Source organism: Manacus vitellinus, unplaced genomic scaffold (genome assembly GCF_001715985.3).
Source record: "Manacus vitellinus isolate BGI_N305 unplaced genomic scaffold, ASM171598v3 scaffold_0_pilon, whole genome shotgun sequence".
Lineage (NCBI taxonomy): Eukaryota > Metazoa > Chordata > Aves > Passeriformes > Pipridae > Manacus > Manacus vitellinus.
In genome coordinates this window covers 41388959-41414741 of record NW_021938789.1, presented here as the reverse complement: position 1 = coordinate 41414741, position 25783 = coordinate 41388959, and the positions used below count along the sequence as shown (strand labels likewise).

At 37.9% G+C, this 25783-nt stretch overlaps 1 long non-coding RNA gene across 1 annotated transcript; it reads left to right on the top strand.

Moving 5' to 3' along the window:
• Window positions 1-8831: 8831 nt before the first annotated feature.
• LOC108642209 lies at window positions 8832-24439 on the top strand. Its single transcript, XR_001922515.1, has 4 exons — window positions 8832-8932; window positions 15455-15567; window positions 19174-19247; window positions 24341-24439. It is a non-coding gene; the product is annotated as an uncharacterized LOC108642209 (long non-coding RNA).
• The last annotated feature ends 1344 nt before the right edge of the window (window positions 24440-25783 follow it).

The following is a 25783-nucleotide window of genomic DNA, read 5'->3' as shown; positions in this document are numbered from 1 at the left end:
ACCCTGGTGATGATGTGTTTTCACAGTTTGGTTCCTGCATGAAACAGGAGCTATGAGAAGCCTGAGGAAAGCCTGAGTTCAAATGGAATTTGGTATTTTCACCTGTCATAATGTCCTTCAGGGCTTTCAACTTTGAATTTATTCCTCTGTCAGGCTGTGGGTCTGGCTGGTGCTGCAGGAGCAGGCATGGGCAGGGACAGGTCAGGGAGATGGGATACACTGAACATTGGAAACAGAGAGGGTCTCCACACAGTTAGTAAAGCAAAGGGCATGCCATATCTGAAATGAAGTTCCATAACCTGACCAAATAATTTGGCTTGATTCATGCTAAATGAAAGTGTAATTTATGCTCAAGCAACATGCTCATCTACTTAGAATAAATACAAATTATTCTGACTTCTGAGTTTTGACATAGTTTTTGAAGTTTCCTAAAAGTTATTGTGATCAGATGAACTTAATTACAGAGTACTTTACATATACTCATCTGGTAAATGTCATACAACAGACAGTCAAAGGGAAGGTATGCAGGATTTTCGGTCTCCCTCTTCTTGTTATGCTCCTTTATGTTGTCACTTGAGCTTTAAGCATGCCTGTCTGAACTGTTCCTCCTGTTAGAAAAAGAACAACCCCTCTGCCTCTCCCTGGTCCCCTCCCCCCTCCAAAAAAATAAAAAAACCAAAACCCCAAAGCAAGACTAAGACTGTTGCCTGTTCAGAAAGGGAATGTCTCCCAGTTCACAAAAATAACTGCCCAGAGAAATCACTGGAGCAGGCAGAGCATTGCCTTCCACTGCTACTTCATCAGTATCAGGAAACCTCTCTCTTGGATGGCAAGGATGCTGTGTGCATCTCTGCTCTGGCAGTGGCAGTTTTGCTGCCTCTCTCAGTACCAGGGGAAGAAAAAGGGACTGAGATGGGATGTGTCTGAGAAATCAAACCCTGTTCTATCAAGTTTGGCTTGACCCCCACCCTGAGCACAGGGCCAAGGTCTCCACCTGGGGCATGCTGGCCACGGAAGGTGAAGCAACCTCTCCAGAGACACGCTTGTCTTCTCCCAGGGATACCTCTTTTATGGTGTTGTTCCAACTTTTTCCTTAGTCTTTTCACTAGGTTCAGTAAACTTTGTGTTGGAGCTTCTAAGAACTTAGTACTTAAGTAGATTTTCTTTTTGTTTGCAGAGAAGGCAGTTCTGCGTGTGCATGTCTTGCTGCTTCAGACTGGTAGAAAAGTGGCCCAGTGGTTTATTTAAAACTGAGTCAGTGCAATTTCCAGTTGTACTGTATACATTAGCAGTGATAAGGGCATCCTTTAATCTACAAGGTCATCTCTTCCTACTGTAGTAAAAGAGTTTTAGAGTGTATAAAGTAAGTTGGAGTTGCTTCATACAAAGTGGGTCTGACAGTTGTGTAGGGGTGTGTAAATATATAAATATATTTAAAGACACAGGGTTAAGCTTCTTGAGCTACACACCTCCAAATACTAACACATTTATATTTCCTTTCCAAGTGATGCCACAGGAGGTATAGCAGTACAGTTTTTTCCTCTTACAAATAGCTGAGATGCATACTCTTCTTATTAGTCCAAAGTTTTAGTGTGCATTTATGCTCTACAGTATGCTACAAACTGTAACTGATACTGTATTTTTAGGTTAAAAAAATGTCATGTGGAATACACTGAAAAAATCTATTTCAAAGCAATATTCCAGAAAGCAACTGCTAAATTATCGCACTTTGTAGAAGTGTTAGCACTCATAGAAAGGGAATTATTTTCTTGGAAAAGATCTGCAACTGGGAAAACTGAATATTTTCTCTTTTTTTGCTGGCTTTCACAGCAAGCTGTTTTCAGGTAGCAAGTGTGCAATATTCTTTCCCTTGGCATGTTTTATTAGACTGTTCATGGAAAGTCTTGCTTTTTCTTTGTTTGTTTATTTTTTTTTAATTTGAAAAGCATCTTGACTAAATTGTACCATCTAGCTAATAAGTAACAAGTGACTCTAATAAGTCTGCTGTCGTGCTTTTTATTTACAGTGTACGCAGAAATTAAGAGAGAGGAGGGAAAACAAATCTGGAGTGAATTTTCATCACCCATAGTGGTTTTTGCTAAGAAAACAGTCTTTCAACGTAAACAACATCTGTATTTTTCATCTTGTCTTTCTAAATAATAGTTCTGTAAATAATTTGCCCCCACAGTAGGGCAATAGTTAGACTCTTTAACCTCTCAGCCATCCAAGGCTCTGTGGAGAATGCAGACTTCTAGCATATTTAAACACACATCTCTCAAACTTTTGGTATCTTTTCCTCACAGCAGGATTTCAAAAGGTAGATGACTGCAAAATGCACTTTCATTCTCTGTGTTAGTGCTTTAACATTAGCCTGACTTTAATAGGCTGGGATGATTTCAGCTTATAAATCTTCAGCTGGAGGATAAAGTTCAAGTAGATAAAATCAAACAGATGTTGGTGGGAGGATTTCTTCATGACCCATAAAAGTGCTATCATCAAAGCCTAGAATCATTTGTTTTGAATTATTACATTGTTATCAAAAGGACTGTAGCAGTCTGTTTGTTGAGAAATTGGATCTGTTTATCTGAAAACAGAACAAAGATGCCATGCTAAGACGTCCCTGGGAAAGTGTGGGTTAGCTGGTGGCTGACACGGTAGGATAGCTGTGAGACATTTTGATTGACAGCTGTCCAAATAATTGCCAGGCCTGGAAACTTCTGCATATGATTATATTATTGAAAATGGCATCTGATTCAATTTTTAAGTGTTGCATGCTTAAAAACAAATATATTTTCCCTTTGTTTCAAGTAAACAAAGGTTTTAAAAAGCTTTTACCCTTTTCTTTCTTTCTTTTTTTTTAACATAGTGGTAAAACCAAGTTTCAGTAGTAATTTTAAGTCATTACTGAAAAGCGTTGAAGACTTTGCTGAAGTGACATTCATGCTTTTACTTAAACTCAAGCACTGTCCTTCTGTTAAACAAGTGCACCTGCATAAATGAAAAAAACATGTTCTTTTTAGTACTCAATGAAAAGCCTTTACTCTTCAACTCATAATTTATTTAAAAAAAAAGGCATGTAAGGGACATATGTACCAGTGTTTAGAGTGAATCTAAGACAAGCACTCAAATTTAAGTGGACCTCATATAACAGAATGAGAAATTCACTTTTAAAATACTGCTACTACATATGCTACTACATATGCTCCCCTGTGTGTGTGTGTGTATGCACACAGAGCACAACTCAAGATTCACAGACAACATGGACTTTGAGAATCTTCCCTTTCCTTCAGAAAACTGCTGACTGTAAACTGAAATGGACCAGGGAAACATTTTGCCTCATATATGAATATGCTATAGGAGGACCTGAACCTTGCCCTGGAAACCTCAGTGGCGAATGGGGTGCAACATCTGCATGGGGCTGCAAAGATGTGCTTCTCTGTTGTGATTCTTTCCAGGGACACAGATTCAGTCTGCAAACACTGAGCTTTGTGATTTTTTTATTTGATGGGTGTTAGAGCTGAGTCTGAGAGCAAATGCTGTGAACTGGACCAAGAAACGGCCCCCACATGAAGCCACAAGCCAGGGGTTCAACCTCATCCTCCCCAGAGGCCACAGAACTGTGCAGGTGAGCAGTTGAATTGTTTTCCTGAAAATATTTGCAATATTTTCCTGTGGTCCAAACAAAAGTCACAATAATGCCTGAAAGGGAGGCATAGATGCCGGGCATTGCTAAACATTGCTGTTTTCAGATTTTCCTGAACATTTGCATCGGTTGGGTGCTTTCACCCAGGCCACTTGCCGGCACTTTCAGGGTCTTCTCCGTGTTGTGCACAGAGGTCGCAGTGCACCTGGCCAAATGTGACGTGAGGTGTGACCTAGGCAGGGGTTAGGCCATGAATAGGTATAGGAAAAACAAAAATCTGCAAAAATCAGCCTTTTCCTGGGGGACTGCCTTCTCTATTTCCATAGAGGGTCAAAGGCATGCAAAAAACTTTTTTGGAGCCTAATGGTTTTCTGAAGTCAGTTCCCAAATGGGAGAAGGCAACATTTTGGGAATTGCATGTTATGACACTGCTTGGTCTTATTGCAGTAAAATGCCTTGGCTTGGCTTACTTTTAAATGGCTTTTATCTTCCCGTGCATTTCAGTTGCAACAGTGACTGTGGCTCTGTTAACGCTGCATCTGACAAAAACCAGTGACAATGGGTTTGCTGAGATGCTTGTGACCATGTCAGGTGTAGTAGCAAAACACTTTCCTGAATTCAAAACCCATGTTTAAATCTCCAGATAATATTGAACTTTAATTAGCAAATATTGTTAAGATACTTACCTGAGGTTATTGGAGATTATTTTAGTGTTATTAAATTATAGCATTTATGTATTGGTGACTTTATTTTTTTTTCAAGCTTTATTTTGGAATATTTGTTCGACCTTGGTCCAGAAGGCTCAATTCTAGAGTTGCAGCACTGTTTTGAAGGAAACTTGCAGGCAGACCTTGTCCCAGTCCTGTAGTGGTTTTGCAGGGTGCTATGTCTGTATAAAGTTTACCAGGCTTCAGAAACAGTTTAGAGCAGTCCAATGGGACAGTCACGTAAGACACATTGTTGATTTTACTCTAAGTGCAGAGAGAAATAATTCTCCCTTTAGTTTAATATTTTAAAATTCCGATATTTTCTCTTCTTTGCAAAGATTAAAAGGCTTACTATGACCAGATGTGTTAAATACTGAGTCCTTGTATTTAGTCCTGATAATGAAATACCCATTTCATTATCACTATGAGTGCAAGCTCTTTCTTTCTAACAGGCAGTAGGCCCAAAGAAAGCACACTGTGTGCCTAGAGGTGGCCCCTTCAAAAATGAGTAGGTAATGAGATAAGGTTGAGAGCAGTTTCTGATGGGTGGGGTGGGAAGATGATGTAGGTGATGGGCGGAGAAGTTTGTTGAGGTCCAGGATGGGCACAGGATCCTGTAGCAGCCCTTCTTGGGACTTGGTTTGCTGGAGCCAAGAAGGAACTTGGGAGGAGCCTCTCTTGAGAGGAATTTGGTAAGCGTGTCAAGAATATGTCACGACGGTCTTCCTTGTGTTGAGGAACCATCAACCTGGCCAAGACCCAGACATAAGAACATTTTGGATAGTGAGTGAGGAAATTAAGGCATGCCTTTGAGAGACTTTGTCTTTAAGTTTCAAGAACTTTGTAAGTGCTACTCTGACAGTTAGGGAAGGTGGTGCTAAATCTGCTCTCCACAGGGTAACTAGAAAACCAAGAGGGATACAAGACTCCTTGCCCTGCCACGAGGGCAGAAATGAGTTGAACAATAATTGACTACTGAAGTTTATGTGGCAGCTTATGTGACCAAAAGCAAACTAGCCTTAAAATCTTTCACATTGTGAAAAGGCATTACAGCAGAATGTAAAATCAGTTATTCCAAACTGTATTTTAATGCATTGTTTTCTCTGAGGTACTGAACTTGCTGATGGTGCACATGCTTTTGCATTGAGTGAACAGCTTTTTAGCAAGGAGACGATCGGAAAATATTTATAATGCCTAAGCTCCTTGTGGTTCAAGATGCTTTCCTACTTGCATTGCCAGGTCTAGTAAATTACTACAGTTTAGAGAGCTCCTTCTTTATAGTTTATGAAAAAACGTAACTTTACAGCTTTTGTTGGAAAGGAATCTTGAAAAAATATTTTCAACCAAGGCAAAACCACCATACATTGTGCAAGTGGACCAGGACTGTCATTACATTTACTTTGCTCTGAGAGTGCAGAACTTAGTCTCTAAGACTTGGCTCAGTTGAAATTAAGATTCAGACACCATACCAATTTTGAGTGATCAAAGTCATGTAAGACAAATCAAACCAGAAAATAGGTAAAATCTCCTGAATTTTTGGTTGTTTGAGAATGTAGAGACTGAATTTTGCCTTTGTTTGCTTAGGAAATCGGTTCCTTTTGGAGACCCATAGTTAGGGAAAGTGCAGGTTGGTTTTTTCACTTGCAGTGTGTTAGTGGTGTAAGAGGGCTGGAAAGCAGTCATGCCACTTGACTTTTCTCTTTTCCTAAGTCGTGTGTTCCAAGGTGATGCCAAGGTAACATTAGAAAAGTTATTCTGTAGAGAATTCCCCCTGAGAAAGCAGATGTACTCATGATAGTTCCAGGGTTTTGGACAAGACACACAAAGGATCTGACTGTTTTAATGCCTAAGATGAAAAATTAGTTGTTCTGAGGACAAGGTGAAGGTGAGGAAAGGAATGTTGTGGCCTGAAGGAGAAAATGCTGGAGGAATAGATGGTTGTAAACTAATGAGTTTCCTTTAGCCAAACACCCACCCTTAGTCCTTAAGGATCTCCCTCTTTAAACCAAGAGGTGTCATGCCTCAAAGGCAATTAAAAAGGCTAGAAGAAACCAAGTGACACTGTCCTCCTGAACCCAGAAGTAACAGCATATTTTATAAATAACCCCCTTGTGTCGATATCAAGAGTGCTTAGTAAAGCTCTAGAACCATGAAGAGCTCTTTCTTTTATAGGGCACCTTTATAGGGCACACGTTTATGTTACACATGTACCATGTGATCTTCTTTCTGTACAGGTGTGTTTTGCCACTTTCACTATTTTCATCATTGTGAAGGATGAAGGGACACCTGTGGACACCACAAAATTATACACGGTGCCTATTTTGGCCATTCAGGTTTTCCACACATTGGGTTTGTTCAAAAAATCAGAGAGCAACATCAAGACAGCATATGCAAAAATGCAAAGCTTATAAAACTCCCTCCATCCCTTTCAGGCAACACACCCTTCTTGCTCTCTATTGAAAAGTGACAAACAGTAGGTGCTTTCTGCCTGACACGTATGCAGTATCAGTTGTGAGTAGGTCTTAGTTAAATAATAAAAATAGAATAGAGTATTTCAGTAGGAAGGGACATACAATGATCATCTAGTTCAACTGACTGAGAGACAAAAGACACCCACCTTCTGTGAACATCATAATTAAACAACTCTCCTATTATGAGAAGACCACATGCTTTTGTACATTAAGATACAGCTTTTTGGTTTTGATTGCTGCATTGGTACTGTACACTTTCAGAGGTCTTCAAAGCTATGCGAATTGTGAAGGCAATAAGTATATTAAAAGTAAAGACAGTAAAGGAAATAAAGTTTTAGGTGCTAGAGGTGGCCAGGGATCATCTGTCGATTGGAACGGGATGAAATTTGAACAAACTTGCAACTAATTTCAAAGTAACAAATGAAATCTGTAAATGACCTCACAAGGGACAGAGTATTCTCAGGAATTTTCAGTCCCTTTGTGAATCAGTCTCGCGTTTGCCCCAAGCTTCCAGTGCTGGTCTTGAGAGGAGACTGATGGCTCTTGGCCTGCAAATTTTCTGTAAGTCCCAGGGTTGTGGTGGGAAGAAGGGCTGTGAGCTGGTGCTGTGTGAATTCCCTTCATGAAGAGTGCTTGCTTAGGTGAGGAGGTATTGAAGGTCAGTTTTTACCCTGTTTGGGTGATTTCTTCTTCCCTTGAACATGAGGTCAAAAGGAGTCAACCTTTGAGGATATGTAAAGTCAGTGATTAAAGACTCTGGCCATGGAAAGACATACCTTATTCAAGTGTAATCAAGAAGCTGCAGAAACAGTTCAGAAGACTGTTCTGATGTGCAGCTTGGCAGACCTGTGAGATGATCCTTAAATGAGGAATTAATCTGTGGTACTTTAGGGGGGAAAAAGTACCAAATATGTAAGATCTCAAAGGAGAAGGGTAGAATAGTGTATGTTAAATTTACTAAGTGCTGTTAAGATGTGCAAAGTTAATGAATTTCTATGTGGGTTGAAACCTTCAGTGGAAAGATCCTATTGCCACCCATGAGGCTTACAAACAGGCATATGTAGCAGCACCAAGAGTGATGACGTTCTGATGTATAGGTGCCAAAACAGTAGGATGGAACCTGTACCACAGCATACTCACAGTCTCACCTGTCTGCTAGTAAAAGCCAGGAGAGTAAATCTAGAATTGAAAGAGAACAATGAAACTGTGAGTGACTGCAGCTTCATGAGTGACCTCCTAAGAACTAAAACCCGACCTCCAAAAGGTAAAAGCAATCCAGGAAAGCCTATTACTAAGGATATTAAAACAGTTTAGAGATAATTAGGGTTTACAAACTCTCATTGATTTTTTTCAGATTGGTCTCAGATGTGTGTGAATTCCTGTGGCAACCGCTAGGTAGAGACACATGCTGGAAGTGAGTCCCTTCATACGACATGCTGTACCCCATGTGTGAGGCTGATGACCCACATATGTCAGAGTTTCAGGTTTATCTTTCAGTTGATTCTCTTTGCAAGTAGGAGGATAACAGACATTTTCCTTTTTTTAATTAAGCCCATGTTATCCCAGTCAGATTATAAGAAATTCCACCAGCAGTGGTAATGATTGCTCTGCAATCTGCCTGCCCTTTGTGCTATGCAGAAAAGCCTTGCATTTGTTGTAGCAGTGGCATATTTCACCTGCCAAAAGCACAGCAGCAACAGCCCCTGTGAAGGAGCTCAGTAACCAGCAGGTAGCCAGAGGGTCAGGATAAGCGCAGAGGATAGGCATGTTACTCGCCCTAGTGTTTCCTTGCTGGCTCTACTGTTCCCTTACAAGCTGCTGAAGAGGTGACGTGTGCTGACAGGGCTAATGAAGTGACGGTGAGGTGAGGAGAGGATGGTCATTCTGAAAAAATAGTTGCACTTGTATTTTGAGTGAGGAAGTATGGCAAGTTCTGCAATTAATGGAAAAGTTTTCTATGACATCATGTCAGATGTTGGATTCTTTCCTGTCCTCATTCTCCCTGCTATTAGGGGAAGTAGAGCAGGGTGATGGGGTGGAGTGAGAAGCTAGAACTGGCCTGTCCTGCCATCACAAGCATTCACCTTCCAGTGAGGTGAATCACACCAGGGGTTAGCACAAGTAAAACTGCTTGTAGGGATTACAACATCACGACTGTTCCCTTTAGGGACAGGTCAGTGGTAGTGAAAAACTGAGGACATGGAACAAATTCCCAAAGCAGATCAAACCAGTTATTCAGTTACTTCAGTTTAAAAAAAAAAAAAAAAAAATTGCTGTAAGTGGTGGCATGTAGGCTGAAGGATTGGTTAAAAGGGCTCATTTGAATAGTTATCTAGTGGGATGCTGTGTCTCTTTAGTTGGTGCTGAGTACTGAAGTACTCTCCCTGCTTCCCTCCCTACTGCCATGTTGGAAAGTTTTTGCTTTTTCAGGGAGAGCAAGGGGTGTCTTAATTTTTGTCAGGGATCTGCAGCTTCCAAGCCCCTGTCCCCCAGTGCTGGCCCCATACCCCAGCCCGATGGCAACCTGTGGAGGGAGCCACAGGCTGAATATGCTCCTTGTTGGGGCTTGACACCTGGAGCCAAAGGAGTGATGTGGCATGGCAGCTGCCCAGACAGGCCACCAAGGCCTTCTCCTCCAGCAGCTCCTCCTCTCTACCACAACCCAGTTGCCACAGGTCCCCCTTCCATGCTTCAAACAGGTGGTAGGAAGTTGCTTCCATGGAATATAGAATTGCCAATGCAGAGTGACCCTCACGCAGAGGCTGTGGGGGAGCCAGCCACAAGAGTTACAGGTTTGAGTAATTTTTCCCAAGAGTAGTCTAATTAACACATTCTTGGGGTTGTACTGAAAAGCCAGACTTTGGATGGTGTTTTTATGAAGTGAGGGAAGGAGGCTTTTGGAGGAGTTACCAGCTCCTAAGTCTCCTGTCTCCCCTTGCTAACAGCCCAGCCTTTTTCTCTCTGCAAGTCCTGAGATCTGTTCTAACCGCTTCATTAAGCTTCCGTGTGTCACGGTGGTGACTCCACAAATTTAATTTGGCTGGTTTTGTCCACAGGGGTGTGAAACTGGAGGACCAGGAGAACCAGCTCTGCAGCTGTGTTTTCCACGTGCTGAGTGGGGGCTGATATAAACAAAATGCTTTTCCTTCGGGGTTTTGGCAGCTCTTACCCAATCTGTCAGAGAAATGGTTATGACTATTTCTCTGCTCTCAGATGAGGCTGTTGAAAACTTACAGCCTCTCTGGGAATTTCGGCTTCTTTCCATGGACCAGTAATAAAATCTGGTTTTATGTTGTGTTTAATTGCAGACAATTTCAAGTGTTAAAAAGTCTCTCCTGGCAGATGTAAAAAGGGGAAAACCCCCAAACAAACCAAACCCACCCCACCTGTCCATTTTTCTGTCAAACCTAAATACTTATTCTTTTTGACAATATTTACAATTTTTACATAACCTGACTGGCTGTTCTAAGAAGCTGTTCACAGCAGATATTTGCTACAACTTATATCCTAATTTTTTTTTCTCCATTGCTTTCTTTACTTAGTTTCAAAACAAATAATTTTTCTTAAATTATATTAATTTAGCCTAAATTATTCATTAAGGAAGTTTTATTTCTTGTATAAACTTTTATAATTGGCTTATAACCTTTTTTTGCAATGCTTTTTGGTTGAATTGCAATTGCAACAAAATTGACAGATACATGTTAAAAAAAACCTGTAGGTGGAGAGTAATAAAACACAAAGTCATATCAAGAGAGGAATTAATGCTGCAGCAGCATCATATTAGAAGCTATTAAATGAACCAAAATGAATAAAATCAGATTTTTTTTCTATTCCTCTACCCTGTTTTGTTTATTCTTTTAAAAGCACACCACTTTAAAAATGTTTTTGATCGAGATTTTTTTCAGAAGGTGTTTACAGAAAGCAAATATCATAAACCCCGCAGATGTTCAAGATGCTGTTCACGCATAGCAATGGTTGTCATGTGGTTCTTTTGTAAAATGTTTATTTTTCCCATGATAAGTTGAAACTTCTGGTTGTTGGTAGTTTCAAAGTTTTTTGTGGCTAGAAGCAACTTTCCCAACCATAGACCTGGTCATCAAGTAAATGGCAAATGTTTTTGAATATATGGCTAAAGCAACAGTGAAAATGGAGAATAAATATGTGATAATTACAGCTACTTCCAAATAACTTCTTGTGTGTTATCACACTGAGGAAAAGAACATTAAAGTGACATTCTTTATTGAATAAACTCCTCACTGGAAATATTTCTCCTACCTGTTCAACAAAAAAGGATTTAACAAGTGCTTTGGAAGGAAATTTGCTTTGTGTTACTGTCAAATGTATTAGCTTTCATTGAATCTGATTAGATTTTTGATGCCAAGGTACCTACCAGTGGAAATGGTAGCCTGTGCTTTGAATAGCAGAATTTTCCAGGAAAGATGGATCCATCTTGAGTAATATGGCTTTGAGACTTATACCCTCATGATGGATAATATTTACTATATTCTGATGAGACTATAATGTCAGGATGCCTATTCTGGGAAGTGCTCAAGATAAAGGAGGAGTTGGATAGTGTAATGGTAAATTTGAATGAGGAACTGTGCTTTACTTTTAGACTTTGCTGCTACTTTTTATTTGTGGATGTAACTCTCTGTCCTGGCTTTCATGCGGGTTTTGCTACCATGAGGTACAAAAAAGACTAGCAAGGTTAAAATCTTTTCAGCTAAGGAAGTGGTGGCATCAGACAGTGGTACAGTAGGAGGACCATTAAATACAGTTGTGGTTATGCTTAGGATGCTCTCCTTCCTGCTGCAAAATTTGCAAATACACAGTCTCACCTCCAGTGACTGGGGCTATGGTGCACAACAAGGATGCAAGTTCTGGGTGGCTGTTATTGAGTGATGTGGCCTGTATTTTAATGATCATGGACATCATTGCTCTTTATTTTGTATCGTGAAGCCTCACTGAGCCTTTGCATTTCTTTCAGTTAAGTAAGTACATGATAAAGTTTGAACAAAAGCTTGGAGATTGGAAGCAAAGTAGCTTAAATTTCAAACTTCCCAGTAAATATTTTAACAAAGTATGCTTGATATATGCAGATGAGGACTTTGAACAAAATATTTTTTATCTTTATTACTTCATTACTTTAATTTCAATTCAGAAAAGGATATCTGGTGCCATGGTACTTTGCTGTGGCTATCGCATTTCAGTGTCTGTGGTCATAGTGGCTCACATGTTTTTTCTTAAGTAGGCAATTGATGTTCTTGCTAATGAAAAATTTTTTAAGTAATGTTACTTTTTTTTTAATGAGGATATTTAAACAACTGTTTATACAGGTTATTGACCTAATGAGATACTTCCCTTTATTTCTGAAATTCATTTAAATCCTGATTCTACATTTCAAGACAGATAGTAACCACTACCCTTAACACTATAACAGCATGTGAATTCTTAGCATTTTCTTGAAGACTGTCTTCCTTCTCCCCAGGTATGCAGGACATACTTGCTTGGAGTTTCACCTGATTTCTAGGAGTTACAGCTTCTCCTAGAGATACTGCATGTTCTCTGGTTATGACATAACTTTTGGGACCTGGAGGAGGCTGGAAACTTGGCTTCTGTTCTGTCCAGTGTTGCCTCCCCTTCTCATTCCTTTCCTCCCCTATAACAGAGGGAGAGTGCTTGTTCTCTTTGCACTATCACAATTTAGGCAGTGATTTTGAAATTGTCTAATGTAAAGTAGGCTTTCCATAAGCTGCCTGGTGTAAATTGGGTAATCTGTTTTGACAGGGAACGTAGAGCAAAGTCAGTTGCTCAGAGCTTGCAAAGACCTCAGTAGCTGCTGTCAGGTTTTGAGGCTAGGAAATGAAGTATGCGTCTCTTCCCGGCTCTATCCTGATCCAGTACTGTAAAGAGTCAAAAAATTTTATTTGTAAGTAGATTTTATCACTGCTTCATAGTACTTAGGGATGTAGTGTTGGAAAGGGAGACTATCTTTTGTGCATCTTGGAAACCTGGCTGCCACCCTGTACTGGATTTTTAAGGCTTAGAGGATCTGGACTGTAGGACTGCAGATGTTAGGTACGATGCACCTGGGCAGGAGTTTTAAGGAGAGAGGCTGTGCGGAAACAGGTCTTTGAATTGCTGTCGGGAGTCTAGTATTGAAAGTTATTTTTAATAAGAACAGCAGACTCTATTGTGGCAAGTCCTACCACAAGAAGAACTCAGGAGATAACATGACCCAAGTCCTGCAGGGCTGGGCACCCTGCCCTCACTGGGCAAAAATAGATGGCAGAATGCACACAGTAAGCAATTCACTTCTTCTTGCCAAAGTGCACGTTTACATTCCTTGTACAGTTTAGAAAGCGTAGCATGGGCTGATGCATCATCACAAATGTTTCTTAGGGAGGTGTTTCCTTCTGTCTTGTTTCCTTTATAAAGTTTTTCGGTGTTTCATAGGAATAGCATCATTGATTAGTTGTGTGTAATCGTCTTTCATTTATATTGATAGGAGAGGAAGACATTCAACAACTTTCAGGAATGCATTGCTGTAATTTACTCCTGTTTGCCCTTGTGCAGCATAAAAATACACTAGCAATAATAACTGTTGTTATTATTACTTATACTTGTAAAGATGATAGGAAAACTAGCGGTTTCTGTGAAAAACTCTGGAATAGTTTATATGACATCCTTTAGTAAAAAAGTATTATTTACTTTAGGATCTAATCATGCTTACCTCTAAGGAAGATCTCTCTAATCTCATAAATTCTCAGTAGGAACTGACACATTTGGAAAGATGGTAATTAATCTATGTAGTATTTATATGATGGGAAAGCAGATATAGAAATCTGTTTTACTCCCCTTTGTAATATGTGGTAATTATAACAAGAAAAAAACCCTCCTCTTTTTATTAATGTAAATGCATGCAAGCTCTTTATTTGTTTAGTAGTTCGAACTCTGGAAAGTTCAATTGAGGTATTTTGGAAAGATCTTTAAAATGTACTGTATCTTTTTTTTTTTTTCCTGAGCTGTAGCAACTAGTACTGAAGACAGCCTGAGCAGGGACTTCATTATAGTAATGAACAAAACAGTCCTGATTCTCATGTAACAGAATATCTTCCAACAGATATTCTGAGGGCTCAATTCAGAGGAGTATCCAGCCTTACAATGCATGGTTGCTTATTAGTGAGGGTGATCCATGGCAATGGGGATCACTCAAATGAGGTAGTGTGATATACTGGGATGCTTTAGTCCTTCTTTGTTCTTCTGAGGGCACCTGCATGTTCATGGGGGCATGGGTATTTGGGCTGGCATTTTGTATCTTCTTTCTCCTGCACTCCTTAGGTCCTCCAGCAGTCGTGTCATTCAGGTTGCCAAACTGGATCCAGTGGTGTCCCTGTACATTTGTTTGAGCAGTGATAGCCTTGCCAACCTTCAGGGTGTTAAGCCTCACCTTCTGAAAGACTTTGTGTTTGGGCATTATTGAAGAGGAACCTTCATTGCTCCAAACCTTGTCAACATCACAAATGATGTTTGACCTCATTTTTCAGCGTAAACAAGTATAACAATTTTGTGAGGTATTTGGCAAATAAAGTCTCCAGTCACAGCCTGCTGTGACTACCCTTTCCTCTGTACCTTCTTTTGTCATGATATCAGGCAACCCAAGACGCAGCTTCATATCATGAGGTGAACATGTTGATGTGTTTGCTTGTCTTTGAAAGATCCTGGTTCCCTGGCCACTTCTTCTCATCTCTTCCTGTGGTAACATTCTCTTGGTATTGTCAGGGTTTTTTGGATTTTTTTGTTGTTTGTTGGTTGATTTTTTGGTGGGGTTTGTTTGTTTTGTTATTGTTGTTTTCTGCCTCAAACTTGGTACTGACTCAAGGCACTTGAAGTCACCAACCTGTTAGAAAAATATTCTGGCCAAAACTAATTATACATTTCTTTCCTTGGTTGTGGAGTTGAATTGATTCCTGGAGTCAGTGCCACACTCATTGCAAAGGAGTGAAATGAAAGGGTTGGGAGCAAAGACAGAAAGACAGGGAAAACAAAGGACAAGTCTTTATGTCAGCTCAGCTCTTTGCAAAGCTGCCACACTACATCTCTTTCCCACTCCTTCCATTACCTCTTAAGACCTAGTCCCGCTAATAATATATGCCTGTAATGTGTGCATATTTTGGTGGGTTTTTTCACTGTCTTAAGGAGAAAGTTTAAAGTTAGATGCCTTCTTACTTGAAGGCTGATATTTCTCTGTATTGTGATAATAAAGTATATTTTTCATACCTTTGCACATTCCCTCACGGTAAACAACTGTACTACCAAATTTGATGGAGAAATAAGATAGGTTTGAATTAAATCATGCAACGCAGCTTTATACTTTCATTTATACAAAAAGCAATGGGGTTTACATAAGAAATATTATCTTCTATAATTTATTAGAATTACTATATTTAAAATTATAACTTATAAAAAATGCTTTTAACCAGGGCACAAATGGTTAGTTGCCTTATTAAAAAAAAAAAAAAAAGAAAGAAAAAAAGCTACAACTAATCTCCAAATAGTGACTTTTATAATTCTAAATTTCCTGTGACTTAACAAAAATGTAAAAATGACCAATCCTATCTCATATTATGCAGAACCACATGCTGGATCCATGGTGTGAAGTCTGTGAAAAACTGAGCGCCCAGTGTTTTGAGTCCATTCAATGGGAACACCAGCAGCTCTGGATTTAATGAATCTGCTCTTAAATGTGAGTATATATGATTTTAATTACCCACATGGATTATTGGCTGCACATTGGTGGAATCTTTCAAATATTACATTTTAAATTAGTTAATGTATGTTGGAATATAGCACCAAGTAGTTAAGGTGACTGTCCATCATATTGCTATCCAGTATAGATCCAAAAAGAAGTCAAAGTGCTTATGTAACTCTAACACGTATGGGCTTTTTGTTATATATGTCACTGTGCCATGACTCAGTAGCAGATTTGCTATAAATAGCAAATAAAGCAACAAAAGCTTTGGAAGCTTTAGGAATGTTGTCAAACCGAATACAAAATACTCCTTGAAATGAGTGTCTATTTTAACTGTTTACTTCAAAATTATGATTGATGATTTTTGACCCACAGTGAATGAAGCCAAGTCTTTGTGTATTCTGTCCTTAAAGTGAGAAGTGTAGCTCACAAGTTGATCAGACAAAACAGGAAAGTAAAAGAGAAAACTTTTCTGAAAATCTGAGTGTGTTCTAAAGGGGTCCAGATGTTGGGGGGGAATAACATAGGTTTGGTTGGGTGGTATTTTGGTTTGTTGGGTTTTTTGGTTGGTTTGTTGTGGTTGGTTTATTTTATTTTCACTGGTTCCACTAATCTCAAAGTAGCATAAGCTTTCCCCAAAATTATGCACCTTGTTGAATATTGCCTGGTCCAGTAATATATAGGAAAGAAAATTTTGGGGCACCATCTGCAAGTGAATATAGTCAAAAATACAGAAGAGGGAATAGTTTTACATGCCCAGAAGAAGTTGAATAAAAAACAATACTGAAGAAACTTGGCAGGTGAGGAATAATGTAAAATATTAATAGTCAGACTGAAGGTGAAGAAGACACAAAAGTTGTGAAGCTTAGAGAGTTACAAGCTTTGTAGCAGTTAGAGTTTCAGGATCGGACTCTCTTGCGTATAACTTCAGAGTTATGAAAACCATTGAGGCCCAGCAATGGAAGCTTGCTTTTCTTTCCTCCTCACTTTTGATGATATTTGCATTAAATAAAGCAAATAAAATAGAAACCTTTCAAATCCTCAGCAAGAATTGTGAATAGAAATTTGAAGCACTTCCAAAATGTTTATTCACTATAAATGAAGGGCTGAAAAATAATTTGGAGTCCTAAATTAGTTATGAAAATGATTTACAGTTTTATTTCTTATAAAATGTTTGTAAAACTTTTTTTCTATAACAGCATAAAAATTAGTCACTTAGTAATTAAAATATTGTATATGTTTGGGTTCCAGTAGTCAAAATAATGATAAAGCTTCTAAGGGACTAGCTATAAGGAATATGAAATATTGTGGTTTGTTTAAGAAATCTAGTGAATTTTATGGAAGAAATGCAACAGCACACAACCAGAGAGCTTGTAAATATATGGTTCTTTTAACAGAATGGTCAACTATAATTACATGAAAAATATACTTTTTTTTTTTGAGTTTCAAAACCCAGTTTTGTTATGAAAGCTAGTTTTCAATCTATGCTTTTGCGCTGTGCAGAATAACATAATTCATATCAATAAAATTCTTGTGTTCTCAAAGTCAACAGTTAATTTTCATGTACTGATGCAGAGATACAGAGAGTATACATCAAAGTTTATATGTAAATACTCTTTATAAGCACATAATAAATGTTTATTAAAGATATGCTTTGAGATATGCTCCTTATTTAAGACATATGGTATTTACTTTGTTCAATTCTTAAGATATTTTTGGGTCTATCTCCTAGAAATTCTTACTAAGTAAGAAACTTAGTGAGTTTGATTGTGAATGCAAGCTATTGTCTTCTGTCTTTGCTCCTCCAAGACTGTGAAAATACTTTGACTTTCAAAATAGTCTTCATAACGTCTGCAACTACTAGTTTCTTGGCACCTCTGTGGTACTTTTTAATATTGTTTGGCTTATTTTAAAATTAGAAGCGCCCCTTTCTTGCTGTGTTTTATTTGTTGGACTATTTCTTTTGTTACTTGTGCTTCTTGGATGTTTATTGTCAGTAGACAGGTAAGTGAGACTAATTTTGGTGATAGCGGAAGTTACAATTAACACATTTTTGTTAATTTAGAAATGATATGTGCTTGTATATATCCACCATTCTTTGATTCATTGAGGATGTGACTTCTAAAAGTGGTATTATTACAGGCAGTTGTTATTGTAATTTTTTTGTGTGGGACATGGATTGATTAATTTATGTCAGAAAAAAAGAAGCTTACAAGAGCTTCTCAAATTAATTGTGGGGGGAGGGTGTATGTGTATGATTACATATGATTTGGTCAAAAACTTTCTTTCTTATCCAGACAAAATTTGATTGAACTATTCATAAAAAGAAGTTTTAGTTTTTCATTTAAAATCGAATTCGCTTTTGCTGATTGTGTCAACGAAAGATTCTCCTAAGGAAAATATGACAATCATGGAAGTGTTTTTATTAATGTCAGACGTTTGTGAAATGATCTACTTTTACAGCAAATGTGCTGGGAGGGAGGGGGGAAGTAGAGAACAAAGGCAAAAAAAGCAGCACTTTTAAAGGATGATTAGTCTATTGTTTCAGAACCTGAGTGCTGATTCTGTCAATGCAGACAATTTCATTTCTTTCTTAGAAGCTAGAAAAATATTCTTTTGTACATTCACTTATGCAAGGAAGAGTTCATAAATATCTTGTAAATGAAATAGTACATACATGGTATGTAACAGCAGTGCTGAGAATATTTGACTAGAGACAGCCTTTTCCTAGCCTTTGGAAGGGTGAATATGAGGAAGATAGACAGAGAACAAAGGAAAAATGAGACACGTGAGGAGAGATTAAGGAAGAAAAAGAAAAGAGTATATTTTATCAGTTTCTTTTCATAAAGAATAATCTGAAAATGAATGAAATTATAGCTCAAAAAAGAAGTATTTTTACCTCACTCTGGCTCAGAGAATACCCAACATTATTAGAAATTAATTCTGATATTATCTATTGAAGGTCAAATGAAATTGTTTCCTTGGATATAGACTACAATCCAGACATGTTACTGTGCAATTAGAAGCAAAATGCTCCACTAAAGAGAATGAAAACTATTCAAATTAACTTGGTGGGAAGAATCTATGTCTTCATTTTATTACAACAGTTTGTATTTCCAAGTGTAATGACATTAATCTCTAGTTTTATACTTCATTTAGTTCTGTAAAGATACATTGTATGACTTAAAGAAACAGATCAGAATATGGGAACATGATTTTCAACCTTTTTTTCTAAGTAGAGGCAACATTTCATAATTTTTTCTTTTCACATATTTATAAAATGCAATGCAATAAACTCAGTGAACATTCAGTACAGGAATAAGCAATTGGTAAATGAAATAATTTATCTCTAAAAAAAATATAGATTCCAAACAGCGTACTATAATCTATATTGCACTTAATTTCTCTAAATGATTACAGTGGCACTTGGGGTGGTTTTTTTTCTTTCCTGTGTCACTTTCTCTGAGCTGCTCCTCCCCACTGCCACCTCTCATATTTCCAGGTGTATCATATGGAAATTACATATTTTCATAATTTCAAATCTTAGGGTCTTAAATTCACCTCTCAGACGTAATTAATATCATACTGTTTTTTTCAAAGGTGCTGAACTCCTGCGTCTCACAGAGAAAGGGCTCGGTAATGCTCAGCACTTCTGCAAATAACTTACTGGAAATGTAGGCACTTATATTTTAGATAGTTAAATATTGATTCAGAAGGTTCACATTAAGCCTTTTCATTTGGAAACATACCTTTTGACAGTCCCCTTAATTTTTACATTGTACACTTTTATAGTTTAAGCGGACCACTGGTGGGACTAAACTGGTGAGAAGTGGTCAAGTGGGTGTGATTAAGGAACTGCTGCCTAATATGCTAAGATGCTGATACTTATGATGTGTGACTGTTAAAAATCTAACTTGTGCTCCCACAACATCAGCCTTTCCTTTAGTATATGCCATCTTTGCAGCATTTCAACTATTTTAATTTCAAAATATTAATGTAACAGCATTTGATATTACAAAGAAAAACGCTTAAATTATTTCATCAATATAAATAAAATGTTCCTTTGTGGAAAGGATATTTGACAAGAAATTAAATACACAATTTATTTGCAGAGAGGAGTTTCTCAAGGTTAAAAAATAACTTTTGATCAGAATCTGTATGAATAAAGGACATTTAAATTAGTTAGGTTCTTGTTGGCAGAACTTGGCCTCATACAGTGCCATTGTACTAATTCAGAGTACAGAATGGTATAGAATAATATAACTAGTGGATCCAGGTACACACATCCCATTGTCTTGCCTTTCCTCCTTCACCCTCAGCAGGGAGGCTGTGCCCAGGCTCCTGTCTGTGTTTGTGGTGAGCCTCGCTGCATGGCAGCTCTGCCTGTGCCCTTCAGCTCCAGCGGCCATAATGCAGCATTTAAATGACATAGATAATCTTGTGCTGACCTAGCAGATCTGCAGGATATTTGTGGGAATTGTAAATGTCTAGAAAAGGGGCTGTGCATTTTGTAGAATCCATGGCAGATTGTAATGTGATTTACATTGGTGCACAGAGTTCGAACGGAGGGTGATTTTTAATGTTAGTGCAAGAAATCTGGCTCCCTTATATGGAAAGAAATATTTCTATAACTCTTGGATCTTTCTTAGCTCAGTCTGTGAGACTTCTGAAATGAGAATTTCAATGTTACTGCACTATTTGATATATGATAGTCTGTAGTTGAGAATAATTTCCTCTTCTCATTCATTCATGATGTGAAAAAACCAAAACAAACAAAGAAAAACCCCAAACAAAACAAAACTCCACCAAAATTAATCTGAATTTTATAATATATGAAAGGGATAAATGGAATAGTGGAACCAAGATATACAATTATTTTTTATAATATTCTAAAAACTCTGGTATTAAAATTGCACCAGAAGAAATTGTTGCAGTAGTTGACTGTATCCTAAATATTTTTATTCTTATTGATATATTTAATATAAATTAAGCCATAACATGTATTAATTTACACCACAATTTAGACAGTAATTTATATTACAATTTTTTTTATTGCTGATGTATTGAAATTATTTTTATTACTTGTTTCCCTGAAAAAATCCAAAGATCTTGTGGAACAAAATAAGAATAAGGGGGTGTTGATTTTTAACTTTGTTGTTCATAGTTTTGGGGCTTTTAATTTATCTGATATTATGTACCCATGTACAACTAATCAGATTTTATGTTATTGCATGTTCGTATTTTTATCTTCTCTTTTTCTTTAATGGGATTGTAAATCCTTCTATGACTTAATTGTCAATCTTGATTTCAAAGACCAACTTTAGACTAAAGCCAGAACTTAGCATTTGAAAATTATTTTGGAAACTTCATAGCAAACTGCGTAAAAAGGACTGCTAGAAATCCTCTTTGCAAAGGAGTTGTGTTTGCCATAACTGTGGCAATAAATCGCCCTTCCAGCTGGCCAAAATGTAGAATAATCTAGTTAAAACCAAAACAAACCAAACAAACAAAACCAAAAAAACCCCATACAACTGACAACCAACGTAAGGCCTAACTGGCAGTTATTTTGGGACAGGTCAAAGTGTGCCACTGATTTCAAGCATTTGGATGTGTGTGTCTCTTTTCATTCAGGGCTCAGTGCTAGCAAAGGGTTAAGAGTTTAGACATGAACCTGAAATGCTGAGCAGGGTTGATGATCCCAGAGGAGGGAAATTTGTCCTGGCACGGAAAGTATCTTCACGATTCATTTTGTCTTGCAGAAATTTCTCCCTGTGTCATTCCTAATAGTGGGGAGGTTTAAGAGAGTGTGGGGAGAAGAGGGAAGGGGGAACATATATGGGAAAGGGCCCTCTCTCTACAAACTCCTGATTAGCAGATGGTATGTTCTGGAAATACTTAGATCATACCAATAAATAAAGACTAGCACATGGTCCTAAGAAACAATGTTTTTGCATATAAACACACACACAAAAAATAATCTGGTCTCAGAGTCACAGCTGCAATGGCACAGTGACTCATAGTCTCTGAAGTCTCCTTTATAAAATGGAGTGGAATGAACTGCTGTTCAGATGCAAGATCTCTAAGACTCACAACTGAGCTTTAAACAGAAATGTTTCAAATTGTCAGCAAAAAGTAGTTTACTTCAGAAGTAGAAAGAAGGGGAGCAGGGTAAAAAGCATACAAGTGAGATATAAGGTGAATATAAAGTGAGTTCATCCCCCCACAAATCTTTAGGCAGGTAATTGAGATTCCTGCTTTGGTGATTTGATTCCATTTCTATTCACCTAGTCACTGGATATGAAAAATAAAAATAATTTTGAAAAATCACTATTATGGGTATCTTAATGAAATTCTTCCTTGGGGTGTTGTTCATGTTCAATCTCTTGCAAGCATGCACACTATGGAAAAAATGCAATTTTCTGTTCTTGATTAAAGACGTTTTAAGTAGACAGTAAAATTATTAGACTTTAACCTGTGTCTTATAGGTAGATGTTTTGGTTTAAGACTACACCACCTGAGAAAAAAGTAGTTTTAATTAGAGTTGCTACTGTTTACTGGCAGTAGCACTGTTATGTGATGGTCTTGGGCTATAAACAAAGTTTTAGAGAAGGAACATGCAGTTTTTGGACTGATGTAATTGTAAAAAAGGGTCTACCGCTGAACATGCAAATCCTTCTTTAAGTCACGTTTTACTAGTGCCTTAAATCCTTGTTATTTTATGCCTGCTTATTCTTTAAAGTATAGCAGTTAGTTAATATTATCAATATATCATACTCAGTTGCTTGCCAAGCTGCTGCATATGAAGTCCAAACAACTTAACAGGACATCTGCTCCCAGGAGCGCCAGGGGGAAACCCACACACAGCCCAATCTGGGGCAGTTTCACAGAACCAGGCTTCTCTTCCAAGATGCAGACTGGATGGAGGTAAATGGAGTTGTACATCTCTCTCCTTATTCTCTTTCGATTTGGAAAAAAAAAAAAGGCATTTCCACTGTCAGTCTATGGGAGGGCCTGTGAGGGCTGGAGTCATGGGGCTTGTTGTGATGGACCCTTTGGTGGGCTGTACACTGTGACGTTGGCTGTTCCATGCCAAAAACTGCAAATATTATCCTTAAATATTGCTATATTAACATAGTAATCTGCCTTTAGTATGGCAGACTGGAAATCTGTGTCACTCTGGGCACCCTCTCTCTCCTGCTTTCCAATCACTATGTGAAGTGCAGTAGTCGGTATTTCTGATGTAGTGTTAGTTTTAGGCCCATGCACTTGGAAATACAAACGGGGAGAAACCTTACATTCCTGATTCCATTTGCGTTCATAGGGAAATATAAAAGCTCAGGTCTCAACTGAACCTTATTTCCATTGTATTTAAGTGCCAAACAAATAAAATCAAAACTAAATCAAACCCATCTCTATCTATAAAAGGAACTGTGCTCATGTATGATATGATCAAATGACTTCTTTAACATTGATACCTGTAGGTGACCATCGCTATGCCCCTCTACTTGGGTTTTGTAGAAAGCTTCAGAACTCCCATACAGAAGTTATCCCTGCTATGATCTGAAATGCTTAATATTAGTGTAGTAACTTTCAGAGGAAAATGAATGGTGATACTTGATGCTTAGAAACAAAAATCCTGATACCAAAATAATCCGTGCCTGTGTATAAAAAAGCTCAAATGGGTAGCAAAATTCTCAGTGTTACATGTATGAGACTACAAAAAAGTTACGTTTTAAAATTTTATCTTTGAAGAAATAATAGACCACATTAATTAAACCCCTTAGTATTAGCTGAAATATGCCAGGGAGAGTCTTTTAGTATTTGGTGGTATCTCCTATCCATTTGGAAAAAAGACAATTTTCTAAGAATTCATTCTTCAGAGATGTCCCACAGTTGTGGACAGATTTCTGTTTGTCTTGGTACTAAATGATGGAAAGGAAAAATTTTAAAAAAATACAAAGTAACATCCAGAGAACCAATACCAGCTAATGATAGGTTTTACAGGTAAATTATATCTATATGCAAACAAAATATAGCCAATAATGGCACAGTCATGAAATTGCATAGTCATACAAAGCTTTCCTTGCACAGTGCGTTTCTGTGCTTTTGCTGAAGCTTTTGGTAGGTCCTGTTTTAGTGGGGTAATTTTCATTCAGATGCTAGTAAAATTTAAAGTATCTCTAAACTATTTTAAAGAGAGAACTAATGCTGTGCTATTCAGCAATCCAATTGAGCTCAGAGGGAAAAAAACCAAAACAACTCTACAGAGAACAGGAAATACATCTACATGAGTCACAAAGATGTCGTAAGGATTGTTCTGTTCAGATTTATACTGACACACTTCTGGTGAACTTGAAACTCTGCTGCTTCTTATAAAGAAAAATGTTCCTAGATGTTGAGCAGTATCAATTTTCTTACCGATGATACATTAATAACATTATCATTTTATCTTGCTTTCAAGAGAGAATACTGTTTTTTCAATTCCAAAAAATTCAAGATGTGTTAGAAGTGTGGGAATACATATGCGTGTATATATAAAAAATATATTTAAAAAATCTATTGATTTTATATATTTTGAAATTCGGTTCTCAAAACTGAAAGACAGCATAAATCTCAGTTTAAGGACTTTGACCAAATAGTAATGTTGTTTCTGCCCTAAATTTTTCACTTGTATCATGGGTAAAAATGCGGTGTCTCTCTGTCTAGTCTTGTGCAACATGAAGCCTGTTACTGACCAGCACATAATTTTAGAATTTTAATATTACAGGAGCCTTTACTTGGAGCCCTGGTGCAGCTGCTATGGACACATTTCAGCTTTTTATAAGCTCATACACATAATAAAACAAGAAGTCACAAAACTAGATGCTATAAAACAACACAGGAAGAAGCACTCATGTTTTCAGGTTCTTAATACTATCTTGATAAAATATTTAGTAAGGTGAACTGTGTCACAGGAAAGCACTGTGCGGGCATCTTGTTTTAATTCTAGTCTGTACTCACTAGCTCTGCAGGCTTGCATTTGATCTCTGAGCCAAGATAAAGCTCACAATGAGAACCAAACACAGCAAATAAACAGAAATGTCTCCTTCGGTAAAGGGTGTGAAACAGAAGTATTCCACTAGGTCCAGCAGTATGTGCCACGAGACACTACTATTTGCATGGCCATGATTCTGAGACAACACCCTCAGACAGGGGTGGAAAATCATAGTAGCAGAGGAGATGTAACTGCTGAACTCCAGGGGAAGTTGAGACAGGCGGCTGCTGGTGCTAGGGAGGGGCATGGCCGCAGTGACTACTGTGCTGCAAACACAGTTTTTCTTGTAGTCTGTTTTATGTTACCGTGGTAGGTAAGGAAGGGCATAAAATTAGTGGATTTTCATTACCCTTTTCCAAGTGCAATTGTATCGTGCCTGACACATCTGAGTCTTGGGGTTTTATGCGACACTTGCGTAAACATGTTTTTCTTAATTAATCATCCCTAAGGAACTGGTCATTTTGAGTAGTTTATGAGCGGTTTGAAACTTAGTGTCCTGGCTAGGACGAGGTCTGTTAGAGGATTATTTCCTCAAAAATATGAGGGGTTAGGGATGTTGCTGTTTTAGTAGTTTGCAACTCTTTTCATTTGGTAGAGGTAAATTTGGACAAATGCTAGATCAGTTTTTCAGGACAATTTGTGGCTTCAGACCGGTTTCCATCATCTGAGGAAACACGACAGACTACGTTCTTCAAACTGTAACCTTCCTCTGGTTACATTCTGTCTGAATGGATGAGGGAACACATTTTGGAGTACAGTCATTTAAATATTTAGTAGTGACTTTACTGCTTACTGCATTTCATTTCAAAGGGGTTAGCCCCAGAAATAAGCACAGCTGCTGCATGCTCAGGAGTAAGTGCTTTCAGGATGGCGCCTTAACACAGCATTTGTACAGGACTTGTATGGTATTAACAATTTTAGGTCCTCAACCTGCAAACACTTATGCGTTTCAGTAACTTTATTCTTGAGAACAGTCTAGTAGCACTCACATGAGTGTGATTATGGACACGAGTAAGTGCTCACAGGATCGCGGCATTAGTTTTCAAAGGGACTGTAAAGTCTGTGGACCATTGCGGAAATATATATACTGCACTGACCTGTGAAATTGCCACATATACATGTAGCTGCATGAAGTAAACTACACGTTCCCTGTACCTAGTTCTGTGAGTGTTTCAA